The sequence below is a fragment of the Ranitomeya imitator genome, chromosome 8 (assembly GCF_032444005.1).
Source record: "Ranitomeya imitator isolate aRanImi1 chromosome 8, aRanImi1.pri, whole genome shotgun sequence".
Classification (NCBI taxonomy): Eukaryota; Metazoa; Chordata; class Amphibia; order Anura; family Dendrobatidae; genus Ranitomeya; species Ranitomeya imitator.
In genome coordinates this window covers 520,439-540,733 of record NC_091289.1, presented here as the reverse complement: position 1 = coordinate 540,733, position 20,295 = coordinate 520,439, and the positions used below count along the sequence as shown (strand labels likewise).

At 44.4% G+C, this 20,295-nt stretch overlaps 1 protein-coding gene across 6 annotated transcripts in view; it reads right to left on the bottom strand.

The window, feature by feature from the left end:
- ATP2B2 (ATPase plasma membrane Ca2+ transporting 2) overlaps positions 1-20,295 on the bottom strand; it is a 278,639-nt gene that overhangs the window by 216,642 nt on the left and 41,702 nt on the right. For all 6 annotated transcript variants that reach the window (XM_069735950.1, XM_069735951.1, XM_069735953.1 and 3 more), the window contains exon 2: positions 9,717-9,835. The gene's annotated coding sequence lies outside the window, so the exon portion shown is untranslated. The remainder of the gene's footprint in view (positions 1-9,716; positions 9,836-20,295) is intronic.

Sequence of the window (20,295 nt, the reverse complement as noted above, 5' to 3'; positions counted from 1 at the left end):
CAGTTCTAGGAGGAGCACAGAGTAATATAGAAGGCAGAGGACAGTTCTAGGAGGAGCACAGAGTAATATAGAAGGCAAAGGACAGGTTCAGGAGGAGGAGCACAGAGTAATATAGAAGGCAAAGGACAGGTTCAGGAGGAGGAGCACAGAGTAATATAGAAGGCAAAGGACAGGTCCAGGAGGAGGAGCACAGAGTAATGTAGAAGGCAGAGGACAGTTCTAGGAGGAGCACAGAGTAATATAGAAGGCAGAGGACAGTTCTAGGAGGAGCACAGAGTAATATAGAAGGCAAAGGACAGGTCCAGGAGGAGGAGCACAGAGTAATATAGAAGGCAGAGGACAGGTCCAGGAGGAGGAGCACAGAGTAATGTAGAAGGCAGAGGACAGGTCCAGGAGGAGGAGCACAGAGTAGTGTAGAAGGCAGAGAACAGGTCCAGGAGGAGGAGCATAGAGTAATGTAGAAGGCAGAGGACAGGTCCAGGAGGAGGAGCATAGAGTAATATAGAAGGCAGAGGACAGGTCCAGGAGGAGGAGCATAGAGTAATATAGAAGGCAGAGGACAGGTCCAGGAGGAGGAGCACAGAGTAGTGTAGAAGGCAGAGAACAGGTCCAGGAGGAGGAGCACAGAGTAGTGTAGAAGGCAGAGAACAGGTCCAGGAGGAGGAGCATAGAGTAATATAGAAGGCAGAGGACAGGTCCCGGAGGAGGAGCATAGAGTAATATAGAAGGCAGAGGACAGGTCCAGGAGGAGGAGCATAGAGTAATATAGAAGGCAGAGGACAGGTCCAGGAGGAGGAGCACAGAGTAGTGTAGAAGGCAGAGAATAGGTCCAGGAGGAGGAGCATAGAGTAATATAGAAGGCAGAGGACAGGTCTAGGAGGAGGACTGAGAAATGTAGAAGACAGAGGACAGGTCTAGGAGGAGGAGCACAGAGTAATATAGAAGGCAGAGGACAGGTCCAGGAGGAGGAGCACAGAGTAACGTAGAAGGCAGAGGACAGTAATAGGAGGAGGAGCACAGAGTAATGTAGAAGGCAGAGGACAGGTCCAGGAGGAGGAGAATAGTATAATGTAGAAGGCAGAGGATAGGTCTAGGAGGAGCACAGAGTAAAGTAGAAGGCAGAGGACAGGTCCAGGAGGAGGAGCAAGAATAATGTGGAAGGTAGAGGATAGGTCTAGGAGGAGGAGCACAGAGTAATATAGAAGGCAGAGGACAGGTCCAGGAGGAGCAGCACAGAGTAATATAGAAGGCAGAGGACAGGTCCAGGAGGAGCAGCATAGAGTAATGTAGATGGCAGAGGACAGGTCTAGGAGGAGCACAGAGTAATGTAGAAGGCAGAGGACAGGTCCAGGAGGAGGAGCATAGAATAATGTAGAAGGCAGAGGACAGGTCTGGGAGGAGCACAGAGTAATGTAGAAGGCAGAGGACAGGTCCAGGAGGAGCAGCATAGAATAATGTAGAAGGCAGAGGGCAGGTCTAGGAGGAGCACAGAGTAATGTAGAAGGCAGAGGACAGGTCCAGGAGGAGGAGCATAGAATAATGTAGAAGGCAGAGGACAGGTCCAGGAGGAGGAGCAAGAATAATGTAGAAGGCAGAGGATAGGTCTAGGAAAAGGAGGAGCACAGAGTAACGTAGAAGACAGAGGACAGATCTAGGAGGAGGACTGAGAAATGTAGAAACAGAGGACAGGTCTAGGAGGAGGAGCACAGAGTAATGTAGAAGGCAGAGGACAGGTCTAGGAAAAGGAGGAGCACAGAGTAACGTAGAAGAGAGAGGACAGGTCCAGGAGGAGGACTGAGCAATGTAGAAGGCAGAGGACAGGCCTAGGAAAAGGATGAGCACAGAGTAATGTAGAAGGCAGAGGATAGGTCTAGGAAAAGGAGGAGCACAGAGTAACGTAGAGGAGAGAGGACAGGTCCAGGAGGAGGACTGAGCAATGTAGAAGGTAGAGGACAGGCCTAGGAAAAGGATGAGCACAGAGTAATGTAGAAGGCAAAGGATAGGTCTAGGAGGAGCACAGAGTAATGTTTTTTCCGTTTTTTCGCATTTTCATTGTTTCGCACTTGTTTGTCCTATAATTACAACCAAGTACGTACCCTTCATTTTGTCCAGTACTTTTTGTATTTAATGTGTCTTATTGGCTTATTAAGCTCTTTTTTATTGGCTTTATTAAGCTCCTGAGCTTATTAAGCTCAGTATCCTTCTGTTTTTTGAGAGAAAAAAAAAACCCTTTTTTTGAATTTTTTTAAAAAAGAAGTAAAGCCTGAATCATACCGTTAGGATTTAATGGGAATCTTGTTAACTTTATCAACATTTATCCTGTCTATCTCGTTTGTGTATGTCCCTTTTTTTTTAATCATACTTATTATGATTTAATTTAATAACCACAATATAGACAACATGTCAAGCCCCTTTATCTATCTCCACAGGGGGCTTCACAGTAGTCTTATGACAAATACACAGACAAGAGATCAGTCCCATGACTTGCTTTATTAGGCTATATTCACACTTTGCGGTTTTCACCGCGGAACCGCCGCGATTTTGATGCTGCGGGTCCGCAGCAGTTTCCATAGCGTTTACAGTAACATGTAAACCCTATGGAAACCGCAAACCACTGTGCACATGCTGCGGGAAAAAACGCGCGGGAACGCAGCGGTTTACAACCTGCAGCATGTCACTTCTTTGTGCAGAATCGCTGCGATTCTGCACCCATAGGAATACATTGAACCGCTTACTTCCCGCATGGGGCTGTGCCCACGTTGCGGGAAGTAAGCGGATAATGTGCGGTTCCTACCCAGGGTGGAGGAGAGGAGACTCTCCTCCAGGCCCTGGGAACCATATTTGGGGTTAAAAAATAAAAAATCATGTTATACTCACCCTCTGAAGTCTTCAGCGCTGCACGCGGCCATCCGGTCAGAGTTGCTGTGCGACCAGGACCTGCGGTGACGTCGCGGTCACATGACCGTGACGTCACGAAGGGTCCTTCTCGCACAGCATCTTTGGAACCGGACCGCCGGGTGCAGCGTTGAGGAGATCGGGACGTCAGAGGGTGAGTATAACCAATTTTTAGTATTTTTAACATTACTATTGATACTGCATATTGCTGCATATGCAGCATCAATAGTATAGGCGGAAACCCGCAGCGGAAAACGCGGAACAAACCGCGATAAATCTGCAGGGAGAACCGCAGTTGTTTTGCCCTGCAGATTTATCAAATCCGCTGCGGGAGAACCCGCAGAAGGACAACGCAAAGTGTGAACATAGCCTCAGATGTCTTTTTCTCGGGACTATTCATACATGGGCGATATTCCATACTTTCACCTGGACATTGGAAGAACAGGTGTATAGTATACTGTTTATTCGTCTAGCCCGGCATGTCATACGCAAACGCACCATATGCGCTCCATTATATGCGCTACACAGGGGCGGCTATGTATTCTGGGCATAAGGGGTGGGTCGCGCGTGGTGGTCAGCTGACCTTCGACGTGTGGCCTACTGATCATCTTACACGCAGGCGCACTATGTGCGCTCCACATATGCGTTCCAGTCGAGTAGGTGTGTCATGCGCGGCGCCAGCTGGTTTTCAGCGTCTGATGTACTTCCGGTTTTCGGACTACTTGTAAAAGACACAGTCGGGAACCAGGTAACGCAGCTATTTGCAGCCATCGTCTACACTCCCCTGATGAATCCATGATAGGATGAAACGCGTCGGAAGACGCTATAGAAGCTCACCACCCGCTCCCCACTTTTGAAAGCGCTTGGAACCTCATATGGATATGGTACAGCCTTTCCGGGAACTGGGTGAGATCTAACCTTATCACCGCTTGATATTGAGAGCAACGCAGATGATGATTAACCTCTTGGTGCTGTCATATGCTATATAGGGGGTGCGTGGTCTCTCATTGCAGGTGAAAGTGTGTGGCCATATGCATTATTGCTTTAGGTTTCCTTGGTTATATGAGGCAAGAGATGGGTATTTAGCCCGCCATCATATAGGAACCTAGGCATGTTATTTGAGCTGTCTACATATTGCTGCTATTTATATCCTGATGTGCAGTAGGCTGCTTCATGTCATTTCCGCCACTATTCCAGCATAATATGTGATAGGACTATTGCACACTGCTGGATTAATTTAAGGATTTAGTGGGCATTATTCCATCTATATCATACAGCACGCTGTGTTAGGGTCTACATTAATACCTCTTGTATACCCCTCTGCACCTGGTTGGGGGTGAGGTTTTCTCAGCTATACCTCCTTTTACACGCTGGCATGTACTATACAGCATCTGTGGCTAATATGTCTTTGCTTGTATTTTAAGGATTGACATCCAGCCTAGTGTGGGGATTCTTTTTGTTTCCGATACAGGATCGAGCTTTGTATTACTCGTCTAGAATCACGTGTATACACTCTCTGGGACAGTTCCTACGGGAGCATTCCTTCATTGCCATCAGTATTTTTATCTTCCCCTTTTTTCCCCTGTATGGTGTCTCGTAGTGTCATGTCCGTTTTTTTCACTTAGGGTTATTTTTGTGAGCACTTTATGGCTATGTTCACACATAGCGTCCTGTCCCTGCGGGTTCTCCCGCAGCGGATTTGATAAATCTGCAGGACAAAACAACTGCGGTTCTCCCTGCAGATTTATCGCGGCTTGTTCCGCGGTTTCCGCTGCGGGTTTCCGCCTATACTATTGATGCTGCATATGCAGCGATATGCAGTATCAATAGTAATGTTAAAAATAATAAAAATTGGTTATACTCACCCTCTGACGTCCGGATCTCCTCAACGCTGCACCCGGCGGTCCGGTTCCAAAGATGCTGTGCGAGAAGGACCCTTCGTGACGTCACGGTCATGTGACCGCGACGTCACCGCAGGTCCTGGTCGCACAGCAACTCTGACCAGACGGCCGCGTGCAGCGCTGAGACTTCAGAGCTTGAGTATATCATGATTTTTTATTTTTATTCTTTTTTTCACCCCAAATATGGTTCCTGGGGCCTGGAGGAGAGTCTCCTCTCCTCCACCCCGGGTAGGAACCGCACATTAGCCGCTTACTTCCCGCAACGTGGGCACAGCCCCATGCGGGAAGTAAGCGGTTCAATGTATTCCTATGGGTGCAGAATCGCAGCGATTCTGCACAAAGAAGTGACATGCTGCGGGTTTTAAACCGCTGCGTTCCCGCGCGGTTTTTCCCGCAGCATGTTCACAGCGGTTTGCGGTTTCCATAGGGTTTACATGTAAATGGAAACGCTATGGAAACTGCTGCGGACCCGCAGCATCAAAATCGCAGCGTTTCCCCGGTAAAAACCGCAAAGTGTGAACCCAGCCTATATGTTTCTCATTTGGAGATAATAAAAGTTAAGTTTTAAGTCCATTGCTATTATACATACACTAGGAGGAGGAGCACAGAGTAATGTAGAAGGCAAAAGGACAGGTCCAGGAGGAGGAGCACAGAGTAATGTAGAAGGCAGAGGACAGGTCCAGGAGGAGGAGCACAGAGTAATGTAGAAGGCAGAGGACAGTTCTAGGAGGAGGAGCACAGAGTAATGTAGAAGGCAGAGGACAGTTCTAGGAGGAGGAGCACAGAGTAATGTAGAAGGCAGAGGACAGGTCTAGGAGGAGGAGCACAGAGTAATGTAGAAGGCAGAGGACAGTTCTAGGAGGAGGAGCACAGAGTAATGTAGAAGGCAGAGGACAGGTCCAGGAGGAGGAGCACAGAGTAATGTAGAAGGCAGAGGACAGGTCCAGGAGGAGGAGCGCAGAGTAATGTAGAAGGCAGAGGACAGTTTTAGGAGGAGGAGCACAGAGTAATGTAGAAGGCAGAGGACAGTTCTAGGAGGAGGAGCGCAGAGTAATGTAGAAGGCAGAGGACAGGTCTAGGAGGAGGAGCACAGAGTAATGTAGAAGGCAGAGGACAGGTCTAGGAGGAGGAGCACAGAGTAATGTAGAAGGCAGAGGACAGGTCCAGGAGGAGGAGGAGCGCAGAGTAATGTAGAAGGCAGAGGACAGTTTTAGGAGGAGGAGCACAGAGTAATGTAGAAGGCAGAGGACAGTTCTAGGAGGAGGAGCGCAGAGTAATGTAGAAGGCAGAGGACAGTTCTAGGAGGAGGAGCACAGAGTAATGTAGAAGGCAGAGGACAGGTCTAGGAGGAGGAGCACAGAGTAATGTAGAAGGCAGAGGACAGGTCCAGGAGGAGGAGGAGCGCAGAGTAATGTAGAAGGCAAAAGGACAGGTCCAGGAGGAGGAGCACAGAGTAATGTAGAAGGCAGAGGACAGGTCCAGGAGGAGGAGCACAGAGTAATGTAGAAGGCAGAGGACAGTTCTAGGAGGAGGAGCACAGAGTAATGTAGAAGGCAGAGGACAGTTCTAGGAGGAGGAGCACAGAGTAATGTAGAAGGCAGAGGACAGGTCTAGGAGGAGGAGCACAGAGTAATGTAGAAGGCAGAGGACAGTTCTAGGAGGAGGAGCACAGAGTAATGTAGAAGGCAGAGGACAGGTCCAGGAGGAGGAGCACAGAGTAATGTAGAAGGCAGAGGACAGGTCCAGGAGGAGGAGCGCAGAGTAATGTAGAAGGCAGAGGACAGTTTTAGGAGGAGGAGCACAGAGTAATGTAGAAGGCAGAGGACAGTTCTAGGAGGAGGAGCGCAGAGTAATGTAGAAGGCAGAGGACAGGTCTAGGAGGAGGAGCACAGAGTAATGTAGAAGGCAGAGGACAGGTCTAGGAGGAGGAGCACAGAGTAATGTAGAAGGCAGAGGACAGGTCCAGGAGGAGGAGGAGCGCAGAGTAATGTAGAAGGCAGAGGACAGTTTTAGGAGGAGGAGCACAGAGTAATGTAGAAGGCAGAGGACAGTTCTAGGAGGAGGAGCGCAGAGTAATGTAGAAGGCAGAGGACAGTTCTAGGAGGAGGAGCACAGAGTAATGTAGAAGGCAGAGGACAGGTCTAGGAGGAGGAGCACAGAGTAATGTAGAAGGCAGAGGACAGGTCCAGGAGGAGGAGGAGCGCAGAGTAATGTAGAAGGCAGAGGACAGGTCCAGGAGGAGGAGCACAGAGTAATGTAGAAGGCAGAGGACAGGTCTAGGAGGAGGAGCACAGAGTAATGTAGAAGGCAGAGGACAGGTCTAGGAGGAGCACAGAGTAATGTAGAAGGCAGAGGACAGTTCTAGGAGGAGGAGCGCAGAGTAATGTCAGTATGTACAGTGGGGCAAAAAAGTATTTAGTCAGTCAGCAATAGTGCAAGTTCCACCACTTAAAAAGATGAGAGGCGTCTGTAATTTACATCATAGGTAGACCTCAACTATGGGAGACAAACTGAGAAAAAAAAAATCCAGAAAATCACATTGTCTGTTTTTTTATCATTTTATTTGCATATTATGGTGGAAAATAAGTATTTGGTCAGAAACAAACAATCAAGATTTCTGGCTCTCACAGACCTGTAACTTCTTCTTTAAGAGTCTTCTCTTTCCTCCACTCATTACCTGTAGTAATGGCACCTGTTTAAACTTGTTATCAGTATAAAAAGACACCTGTGCACACCCTCAAACAGTCTGACTCCAAACTCCACTATGGTGAAGACCAAAGAGCTGTCAAAGGACACCAGAAACAAAATTGTAGCCCTGCACCAGGCTGGGAAGACTGAATCTGCAATAGCCAACCAGCTTGGAGTGAAGAAATCAACAGTGGGAGCAATAATTAGAAAATGGAAGACATACAAGACCACTGATAATCTCCCTCGATCTGGGGCTCCACGCAAAATCACACCACTTGGGGTCAGAATGATCACAAGAACGGTGAGCAAAAATCCCAGAACCACGCGGGGGGACCTAGTGAATGAACTGCAGAGAGCTGGGACCAATGTAACAAGGCCTACCATAAGTAACACACTACGCCACCATGGACTCAGATCCTGCAGTGCCAGACGTGTCCCACTGCTTAAGCCAGTACATGTCCGGGCCCGTCTGAAGTTTGCTAGAGAGCATTTGGATGATCCAGAGGAGTTTTGGGAGAATGTCCTATGGTCTGATGAAACCAAACTGGAACTGTTTGGTAGAAACACAACTTGTCGTGTTTGGAGGAAAAAGAATACTGAGTTGCATCCATCAAACACCATACCTACTGTAAAGCATGGTGGTGGAAACATCATGCTTTGGGGCTGTTTCTCTGCAAAGGGGCCAGGACGACTGATCCGGGTACATGAAAGAATGAATGGGGCCATGTATCGTGAGATTTTGAGTGCAAACCTCCTTCCATCAGCAAGGGCATTGAAGATGAAACGTGGCTGGGTCTTTCAACATGACAATGATCCAAAGCACACCGCCAGGGCAATGAAGGAGTCGCTTCGTAAGAAGCATTTCAAGGTCCTGGAGTGGCCTAGCCAGTCTCCAGATCTCAACCCTATAGAAAACCTTTGGAGGGAGTTGAAAGTCCGTGTTGCCAAGCGAAAAGCCAAAAACATCACTGCCCTAGAGGAGATCTGCATGGAGGAATGGGCCAACATACCAACAACAGTGTGTGGCATCCTTGTGAAGACTTACAGAAAACATTTGACCTCTGTCATTGCCAACAAAGGATATATTACAAAGTATTGAGATGAAATTTTGTTTCTGACCAAATACTTATTTTCCACCATAATATGCAAATAAAATGATAAAAAAAACAGACAATGTGATTTTCTGGATTTTTTTTTCTCAGTTTGTCTCCCATAGTTGAGGTCTACCTATGATGTAAATTACAGACGCCTCTCATCTTTTTAAGTGGTGGAACTTGCACTATTGCTGACTGACTAAATACTTTTTTGCCCCACTGTATGTTCTTATATTACATAACAGCAGTCTGCTGTCTCAAACTTCCAGACAAACATCCAGGAATCGGAATAGATTGCCTGGTTGTAGTAAAGTAATTTGCGTTTTCTTCAGAGGCTGCATCATTGTTCCAAATACAGCAGAGCCAGAATTCCCCAGAAAGACCAGTAAACACTTCACTCATCTCCTCCTACTAGGCGTTTTTCTTTTTATTTCTGTATTACTTATTCTTAGTCTCCTTTTGACTTTAGTGCACTGCTACACTCCTCTGCCCGCTCCATCAGTCTCCTACATACCGCCTTAGATGAATCCAGATTCCTCTGTCTCTGCTTGACTCACCTGTCATCACAAGACCCCTCTGAAACTACTAGACCCCTTTATCTTCTAGCTTTAGACTTCTCTCACCTTTAGATTCTCGGGTAGTCTAGAGATCCTTATTTCTTGACTCCTCTGTTCCCTTCAGTCTCCTTCATACTCATCTTCACTCCTCACACAGCTCCAGATACATGTCCTGAGATCTTGGCTCCTCACACTGAGCTCCAGATACATGTCCTGAGATCTTGGCTCCTCACACTGAGCTCCAGATACATGTCCTGAGATCTTGGCTCCTCACACTGAGCTCCAGATACATGTCCTGAGATCTTGGCTTCTCACACTGAGCTCCTGATACATGTCCTGAGATCTTGGCTCCTCACACTGAGCTCCTGATACATGTCCTGAGATCTTGGCTCCTCACAGTGAGCTCCAGATACACATCCTGTGATTTTCGGCTCCTCACACTGAGCTCCTGGTACATGTCCTGCTCCCTATAGTGAATCAGGACACTGGACTCATTAAGCGTCTTACTTTTTACGTCATGGATAATACAGCACAGACAGGAGCGCTGCAGATTTTGTCCTTTGCACATGGAGGTTACTCACCGGCAATACTCCAGCTCTGCAACTGGTTTCATCCCAGCTCTGTTGCACCATTACATCTTGAACCCTCCATCTTAGGCTTTGGTGTCATGCGATCTTTAGTCTTCAGTGTTGTGTACTTCCTGTGAACAGAAAGGCATCACCTTTTAATCACCCCTGGAAGCGCTCAGACCCTCTTCCCACCACGCCGGTTCTTCTGTGTCCAGTCTCCTAATGAGATAGACTTCATGGTTTTTCAGGATTTCACTGATATAGAGGAGTTCATGCAAGGTAAAATACAATCACTCTGTCTCTACTGAAGAGCCCTGGCAGCGTTCGCTGTCTACTCGTCTGAGATACGGCGTCACAATGGTCTCTCTTCTCCTTATTAGAGCCAACACCGGGAAACCGCTCACTTAATGGGATTGTCATTGTAAAAAACACATAGGAAACACAAACTGCCTTATACACACACACACACTAAATAGGATACACCAAGACTGCTATATACACAACACATGAGATACCAAGTCTACTGTATATACATCACATAGGAAACATGAAGTACTAAATGCCTCACATATACATACACATATATATACTGAGATTGCTGTAAATAAATCACAAAAGACACTGAGACTGTTGTATACATCACAAAGGAGACAGACTGTTGTATGCATCACATAGGAGACACAGACTGCTGTATACATCACATATGTGATGTATATACAACAGTATCTGAGTCTCCTAAGTGGGAAAGCAGGGTTCATTTTGTGTTCTCTGTCTCCATTTTATGCTGTAAATGTATCCCGCAGAACATTTACAGAGAAACCTTCCCCCTACACATTCCAAGTCCCTGACATTCTGGATTGAACCAGACACTTAGACACAAATCTCTGAGTCCCAAAAAACAGTTTCTTGCTTGTTGGCATAAAGCCCTAACAGGGGTGTATATAAACCCCACCTGCATTTAGTTAAAGCAGAATCTTATGCTGGACACTACACCTATACAGTTAGGGCCAGAAATATTTGGACAGTGACACAAGTTTTGTTATTTTAGCTGTTTACAAAAACATGTTCAGAAATACAATTATATATATAATATGGGCTGAAAGTGCACACTCCCAGCTGCAATATGATAGTTTCCACATCCAAATCGGAGAAAGGGTTTAGGAATCATAGCTCTGTAATGCATAGCGTCCTCTTTTTCAAGGGACCAAAAGTAATTGGACAATGGACTCTAAGGGCTGCAATTAACTCTGAAGGCGTCTCCCTCGTTAACCTGTAATCAATGAAGTAGTTAAAAGGTCAGGGGTGGATTCCAGGTGTGTGGTTTTGCATTTGGAAGCTGTTGCTGTGAGCAGACAACATGCGGTCAAAGGAACTCTCAATTGAGGTGAAGCAGAACATCCTGAGGCTGAAAAAAAAGAAAAAATCCATCAGAGAGATAGCAGACATGCTTGGAGTAGCAAAATCAACAGTTGGGTACATTCTGAGAAAAAAGGAATTGACTGGTGAGCTTGAGAACTCAAAAAGGCCTGGGCGTCCACGGATGACAACAGTGGTGGATGATCGCCGCATACTTAATTTGGTGAAGAAGAACCAGTTCACAACATCAACTGAAGTCCAGAACACTCTCAGTGAAGTAGGTGTATCTGTCTCTAAGTCAACAGTAAAGAGAAGACTCCATGACAGTAAATACAAAGGGTTCACATCTAGATGCAAACCATTCATCAATACCAAAAATAGACAGAAAAACACCTCAAGAAGCCAGCTCAGTTCTGGAAAAGTATTCTATGGACAGATGAGACAAAGATCAACCTGTACCAGAATGATGGGGAGAAGAAAGGGAACGGCACATGATCCAAGGCACACCACATCCTCTGTAAAACATGGTGGAGGCAACGTGATGGCATGGGCATGCATGGCTTTCAATGGCACTGGGTCACTTGTGTTTATTGATGACATAAGAGCAGACAAGAGTAGCCGGATGAATTCTGAAGTGTACCGGGATATACTTTCAGCCCAGATTCAGCCAAATGCTGCAAAGTTGATTGGACGGCGCTTCATAGTACAGATGGACAATGACCCCAAGCATACAGCCAAAGCTACCCAGGAGTTCATGAGTGCCAAAAAGTGGAACATTCTGCAATGGCCAAGTCAATCTCCAGATCTAAACCCAATTGAGCATGCATTTCACTTGCTCAAATCCAGACTTAAGACGGAAAGACCCACAAACAAGCAAGACCTGAAGGCTGCGGCTGTAAAGGCCTGGCAAAGCATTAAGAAGGAGGAAACCCAGCGTTTGGTGATGTCCATGGGTTCCAGACTTAAGGCAGTGATTGCCTCCAAAGGATTTGCAACAAAATATTGAAAATAAAAAGATTTTGTTTGGGTTATGTTTATTTGTCCAATTACTTTTGACCTCCTAAAATGTGGAGTGTTTGTAAAGAAATGTGTACAATTCCTACATTTTCTATCAGATATTTTTGTTCAACCCTTCAAATTAAACGTTACAATCTGCACTTGAATTCTGTTGTAGAGGTTTCATTTCAAATCCAATGTGGTGGCATGCAGAGCCCAACTCGCGAAAATTGTGTCACTGTCCAAATATTTCTGGCCCTAACTGTAGATTCTCCGAGCTTGTTAATCACAACACTTTTAATCCGGCCTTGCACATCAACTCTGCAGGGCCTATTGCACCCACACATATTAGATAGACTGCTGAATATATACTATATACACACACACATCCCATAGGAGACACTGAGACTGCTGTATACATTGCATAGGATATACTAAGAGTGCTGTATATATTGCATACAATAAATACACACTGGTTAGTGTCTGGGCTTTCATGGGAGCAGACAATTGATGTAAAGCTCCCACTACACTGAGATAAAGAAGTAATGGCTGACTTCAGTGATTATGGGTAAGAAAAGAAAAAAGGAAAGATGTTCAAGAATGTGACACAACCTGCCCGAATTACACTGAAGTCATATCTCCAGAGAAACACGCGAGATCATCACCATGGTGGTTCCACTACTGGGACATCGGCACCATTTTTGCTGCCAGCACCACCGGCTCCATCGCCTGGTGAGTTGAGCAGACCCTTAATTCAGTATAACGCCTGGACTCCCTTCCCCATGGAGAAACACCAGTGGCAGGATTAACCAGACTATAACCCCTGGCAAAAATTATGGAGTCACCGACTTTGGAGGATGTTCATTCAGTTGTTTATTTAAAAAAAAAAAAAAAAAAACGATCACAGACACGGCACAAAACTACAGTAATTTCAAATGACAACTTTCTGGCTTTAACAAACACTAAAATAAATCAAGAACGAAAAATGTGGGAGTCAGTAATGGTTACTTTTTTAGAACAAGCAGAGGGGAAAAATTATGGAATCATGAAAAACAAACAAAAAAACCCTCCAACACATCAGTAGTATTTTGTTGCGCCACCTCTGGCTTTTCTACCAGCTTGCAGTCTCTGAGGCCTGGACTTAATGAGGGTCACACAGGACTCTTCATCGATCTGCCTCCATCTTTCTCTGGTTGCTGTCCCCAGATCAGCTTTGCAGGTTGGATTCTTGTCATGGACCATTTTCTCCAACTTCCACCAAAGATTTTCAATTGGATTGAGATCCGGACTATTTGCAGCCCATGACATTGACCTTATGTGTCTATTTTCCAGGAAGGTTTTCGGTTTTTGCTCTATGGAAGGATGCGTTATCATCTTGAAAAATGATTTCATCGTCCCCAAATATCCTTTTGATTGATGGGATAAGAAAAGTGTCCAAAATATCAACATAAACTTGTGCATTTATTGAAGATGTAATGACAGCCATCTCCCCGGTGCCTTTACCTGACATGCAGCCCCATATCATCAATGACTGTGGAATTTGCATGTTCTCTTCAGGCAGTCATTTTTATTAATTTCATTGGAACGGCACCAAACAGAAGTTCCATCATCATCACCTTGTCCAATGCAGAATCACGATTCATCACTGAATATGACTTTCATCCAGTCATCCACAGTCCATGATTGCTTTTCCTTAGCCCATTGTAACCTTGTTTTTTTCTGTTTAGGTGTTAATGATGGCTTTCATTTAGCTTTTCTGTATGTAAATCCCAATTCCTTTAGGCGGTTTCTTACAGTTCGGTCACAGACGTTGACTCCACTTTCCTCCAATTCGTTCCTCATTTGTTTTGTTGTGCATTTCCTGTTTTGGAGACATATTGCTTTAAGTTTCCGATCTTGAAGCTTTGAAGTCTTCCTTGGTCTACCAGTATGTTTGCCTTTAACCCCTTAAGCCCCAAGGGTGGTTTGCACGTTAATGACCGGGCCAATTTTTACAATTCTGACCACTGTCCCTTTATGAGGTTATAACTCTGGAACGCTTCAACAGATCCTGAAGATTTTGACACTGTTTTCTCGTGACATATTGTACTCCATGATAGTGGTAAAATTTCTTCGATAAGACTTGTGTTTATTTGTGAAAAAAAAAAACGGAAATTTGGCAAACATTTTGAAAATGTCACAATTTTCCAAATTTGAATTTTTATGCCCTTAAGTTACTGAGATATGTCACACAAAATACTTAATAAGTAACATTTCCCACATGTCTACTTTACATAAGCGCAATTTTGGAGCCAAAATTTTTTTTTGTTAGGGAGTTATAAGGGTTAAAAGTTGACCAGCAATTTCTCATTTTTACAACACCATTTTTTTTTTTAGGCACCACATCACATTTGAAGTCATTTTGAGGGGTCTATATGATTGAAAATACCCAAGTGTGACACCATTCTAAAAACTGCACCCCTCAAGGTGCTCAAAACCACATTCAAGAAGTTTATTAACCCTTCTGGTGCTTCACAGGAATTTTTGGAATGTTTAAATAAAAATGAACTTTTAACTTTTTTCACACAAAATTTACTTCAGCTCCAATTTGTTTTATTTTACCAAGAGTAACAGGAGAAAATAGATCCCAGAAGTTGTTGTACAATTTGTCCTGAGTACGCTGATACCCCATATGTGGGGGTAAACCACTGTTTGGGCACATGGCAGCGCTCGGAAGCGAAGGAGGGCAATTTGACTTTTCAATGCAAAATTGACTGGAATTGAGATGGGACGCCATGTTGTGTTTGGAGAGCCACTGATGTGCCTAAACATTGAAACCCCCCACAAGTGACACCATTTTAGAAAGTAGACCCCCCTAAGGAACTTATCTAGATGTGTGGTGAACACTTTGACCCACCAAGTGCTTCACAGAAGTTTATAATGCAGAGCCATAAAAATAACAAATCATATTTTTTTCACAAAAATGACCTTTTCACCCCCAATTTTTTATTTTCCCAAGGGTAAGAGAAGAAATTGGACCCCAAAAGTTGTTGTGCAATTTGTCCTGAGTACGCTGATACCCCACATGTAGGGGTAAACCACTGTTTGGGCGCATGGGAGAGCTCAGAAGTGAAGGAGCGACGTTTAACTTTTCAATGCAAAATTGACTGGAATTGAAATGGGACGCCATGTTGCATTTGGAGAGCCACTGATGTGCCTAAACATTGAAACCCCCCAAAAGTGACACCATTTTGGAAAGTAGACCCCCTAAGGAACTAGGTGTGTTGTGAGAGCTTTGAACCCCCAAATGTTTCACTACAGTTTATAACGCAGAGCCGTGAAAATAAAAAATCATTTTTTTTCCACAAAAATTATATTTTAGCCCCCATTTTATATTTTCTAAAGGGTAACAGGAGAAATTGGACCCCAAAAGTTGTCCAATTTGTCCTGAGTACGCTGATACCCCTTATGTGGGGGGGAACCACTGTTTGGGCACATGGCAGAGCTTGGAAGGGAAGGAGCGCCGTTTGGAATGCAGACTTAGATGGAATGGTCTGCGGGCGTCACGTTGCATTTGCAGAGCCCCTGATGTAACTAAACTGTAGAAACCCCCCACAAGTGACCCAATATTGGAAACTAGACCCCCCAAGGAACTTATCTAGATGTGTTATGAGAACTTTGAACCCCCAAGTGTTTCACTACAGTTTATAACGCAGAGCCGTGAAAATAAATAATTTTTATTCTCACAAAAATGTTTTTTTAGCCCCTAAAATTTTTATTTTCCCAAGGGTAACAAGAGAAATTGGACCCCAAAAGTTGTTGTCCAATTTGTCCTGAGTATGCCAATACCCCATATGTTGGGGTAAACCCCTGTTTGGACACACGGGAGAGCTTGGAAGGGAAGGAGCACTGTTTTACTTTTTTCAATGCAGAATTGGCTGGAATTGAGATCGGACGCCATGTCGCGTTTGGAGAGCCCCTGATGTGCCGAAACAGTGGAAACCCCCCAATTATAACTGAAACCCTAACCCTAGCCCCAACCCTAGTCCTAACCCCAACCCTAGTCCTAACCCTAGCCCTGCCCTAACCCTAATGGGAAAATGTTTGATCGCAGTGTTCTGGGGGTTAATGTGCCAGAAGCAGTCCGTGACCGCTCCTGGCACATAGTGCCGGATGTCAGCTGCGATAGCCGGATGTGTAGCTACTGACTACAACATTTTTTGTTCTTGATTTCTTTTAGTGTTTATTAAAGCCAGAAAGTTGTCATTTGAAATGACTGTAGTTTTGTGCCATGTCTGTGATCTGCTTTTTTTTAATAAAAAATAAACAAATGAATGAACATCCTCCAAGGCCGATGATTACATAATTTTTGCCAATGGTTGTACAAATCATGTACAATCAAAGACAGTGCGGAATGCGAAATCCACGCTGCTTTCTGGCCGACCTAACAGATCACCTGGCTCTTTCCGCGATGCACAAGAAGCCCACGAGAGTAAATTACGGCTGTCTCATGTAATGGAGCTTGTAGGCCACGTGAGAGTATTTTACGGCCGTAATACGCAGAAATGTTCCCAAAATAGTGATCCAAATGTCATCCGTAGCAGGGTGTGGCAGCATATTTTGCGCATCATCCTCCGTATGTAATCCTTATGGCATCCGTACTGCGATATTTTCTCGAAGGCTTGCAAAACCGACATCTAATGGATTTATGGGCTCAAATGTTCGTTAAAACATATATACAGTATATACAGTTAGGTCTATATATATTTGGACAGAGACAACATTATTCTAATTTTATTTATAGACATTACCACAATGAATTTTAACCCCTTTACCCCCAAGGGTGGTTTGCACGTTAATGTCGGGGCCAATTTTTACAATTCTGACCACTGTCCCTTTATGAGGTTATAACTCTGGAACGCTTCAACGGATCCCGGTGATTCTGACATTGTTTTCTCGTGACATATTGTACTTCATGATAGTGGTAAAATTTCTTTGATATTACTTGCGATTATTTGTGAAAAAAACTGAAATATGGCGAAAATTTTGAAAATTTTGCAATTTTCCAACTTTGAATTTTTATGCAATTAAATCACAGAGATATGTCACACAAAATACTTAATAAGTAACATTTCCCACATGTCTACTTTACATCAGCACAATTTTGGAACCAAAATTTTTTTTTGTTAGGGAGTTATAAGGGTTAAAAGTTGACCAGCAATTTCTCATTTTTACAACACCATTTTATTTTAGGGGCCACATCTCATTTGAAGTCATTTTGAGGGGTCTATATGATAGAAAATACCCAAGTGTGACACCATTCTAAAAACTGCACCCCTCAAGGTTCTCAAAACCACATTTAAGAAGTTTATTAACCCTTCAGGTGTTTCACAGGAATTTTTGGAATGTTTAAATAAAAATTAACATTTTACTTTTTTTCACAAAAAATTTACTTCAGCTCCAATTTGTTTTATTTTGCCAAGAGTTACAGGAGAAAATGGACCCCAAACCTTGTTGTACAATTTGTCCTGAGTACGCTGATACCACATAAGTGGAGGTAAACCACTGTTTGGGCGCATGACAGAGCTTGGAAGCGAAGGAGCGCCATTTGACTTTTTAATGCAAAATTGACTGGAATTGAGATGGGACGCCATGTTGCGTTTGGAGAGCCACTGATGTGCCTAAACATTGAAACCCCCCACAAGTGACACCATTTTGGAAAGTAGACCCCCTAAGGAACTTATCTAGAGGTGTGGCGAGCACTTTGACCCACCAAGTGCTTCACAGAAGTTTATAATGCAGAACCATAAAAATAAAAAATATTTTTTGTAAAAAAAATGATCTTTTCGCCCCCAATTTTTTATTTTCCCAATGGTAAGAGAAGAATTTGGAACCAAAAAGTTGTTGCACAATTTGTCCTGAGTACTCTGATACCCCATATGTGGGGGTAAATCACTGTTTGGGCGCATGGGAGACCTCGGAAGGGAAGGAGTGCCGTTTGACCTTTCAATGCAAAATTGACAGGAATTGAGATGGGACGCCATGTTGCGTTTGAAGAGCCACTGATGTGCCTAAACATTGAAACCCCCCACAAGTGACACCATTTTGGAAAGTAGACCCCCTAAGGAACTTATCTAGAGGTATGGTGAGCACTTTGACCCACCAAGTGCTTCACAGAAGTTTATAATGCAGAACCGTAAAAATAAAAAAATCATTTTTTTTTTCACAAAAATTATCTTTTCGCCCCCAATTTTTTATTTTCCCAATGGTAAGAGAAGAAATTGGAACCAAAAAGTTGTTGTACAATTTGTCCTCAGTACGCTGATACCCCATATGTGGGGGTAAACCACTGTTTGGGCGCATGGGAGAGCTCGGAAGGGAAGGAGCGCCGTTTGACTTTTCAATGCAAAATTCACAGGAATTGAGATGAGACGCCATGTTGCGTTTGGAGAGCCACTGATGTGCCTAAACATGAAACCCCCCACAAGTGACACCATTTTGGAAAGTAGACCCCCTAAGGAACTTATCTAGATGTGTTGTGAGCACTTTGACCCACCAAGAGCTTCACAGAAGTTTATAATGCAGAGCCGTAAAAATAAAACAAATTTTTTTTCCCACAAATATTATTTTTTAGCCCCCAGTTTTGTATTTTCCCGAGGGGAACAGGAGAAATTGGACCCCAAAATTTGTTGTGCAATTTGTCCTGAGTGCACTGATACCCCATATGTGGGGGGGAACCACCGTTTGGGCGCATGGGAAGGCTCGGAAGGGAAGGAGCGCCATTTGAAATACAGACTTAGATGGAATGGTCTGCAGGCGTCACATTGCGTTTGCAGAGCCCCTAATGTACCTAAACAATAGAAACCCCCCACAAGTGACCCCATATTGGAAACTAGACCCCCCAAGGAACTTATCTAGATGTGTTGTGAGAACTTTGAGTCCCCAAGTGTTTCACTACAGTTTCTAACGCAGAGCCGTGAAAATAAAAAGAAAAATTCCCCCCAAAATTATTTTTTAGCCCCCAGTTTTGTATTTTCTCGAGGGTAACAGGAGAAATTGGACCCCAAAATTTGTTGTCCAATTTGTCCTGAGTGCGCTGATGCCCCATATGTGTAGGGGAACCACCGTTTGGGCGCATGGGAGGGCTCGGAAGGGAAGGAGCGCCATTTGGAATGCAGACTTAGATGGAATGGTCTGCAGGCGTCACATTGCGTTTGCAGAGCCCCTGATGTACCTAAACAGTAGAAACCCCCAACAAGTGACCCCATATTGGAAACTAGACCCCCAAAGGAACTTATCTAGATGTGTTGTGAGAACTTTGAGCCCACACGTATTTCACTACAGTTTATAACGCAGAGCCGTGAAAATTAAAACAAAATTTTTTTCCCACAAAACTTATCTTTTAGCCCCCAGTTTTGTATTTTCCCAAGGGTAACAGGAGAACTTGGACCCTAAAAGTTGTTGTCCTATTTGTCCTGAGTACGCTGATACCCCATATATTGGGGTAAACTCCTGTTTGGGCACACGGGAGACCTCGGAAGGGAAGGAGCACTGTTTTACTTTTTCAACGCAGAATTGGTTGGAATTGAGATCGGACGCCATGTTGCGTTTGGAGAGCCCCTGATGTGTCTAAACAGTGGAAACCCCCCAATTATAACTGAAACCCTAATCCAAACACACCCCTAACTCTAATTCCAACGGTCACCCTAACCACACCTCTAACCCAGACACACCCCTAATCCTAATCCCAACCCTATTCCCAACCGCAAATGTAATCCAAACCCTAACCCTAACTTTAGCCCCAACCCTAACTGTAGCCTTAACCCTAACTGTAGCCTTAACCCTAACTGTAGCCTTAACCCTAACTGTAGCCTTAACCCTAACTGTAGCCTTAACCCTAGCCCTAACCATAACCCTAGCCCTAACCCTAGCCCTAACCCTAGCCCTAACCCTAGCCCTAACCCTAGCCCTAGCCCTAACCCTAATGGGAAAATGGAAATAAATAAATTTTTAAAATTTTTTTTACTTTTCCCTAACTAAGGGGGTAATGAAGGGGGGTTTGATTTACTTTTATAGCAGATTTTTTAGCGGATTTTTATGATTGGCAGCCGTCACTCACTGAAAGACGCTTTCTATTGCAAAAAATATTTTTTGCGTTACCACATTTTGAGAGCTATAATTTTTCCATATTTGAGTCCACAGAGTCATGTGAGGTCTTGTTTTTTGCGGGACGAGTTGACGTTTTTATTGGTAACACTTT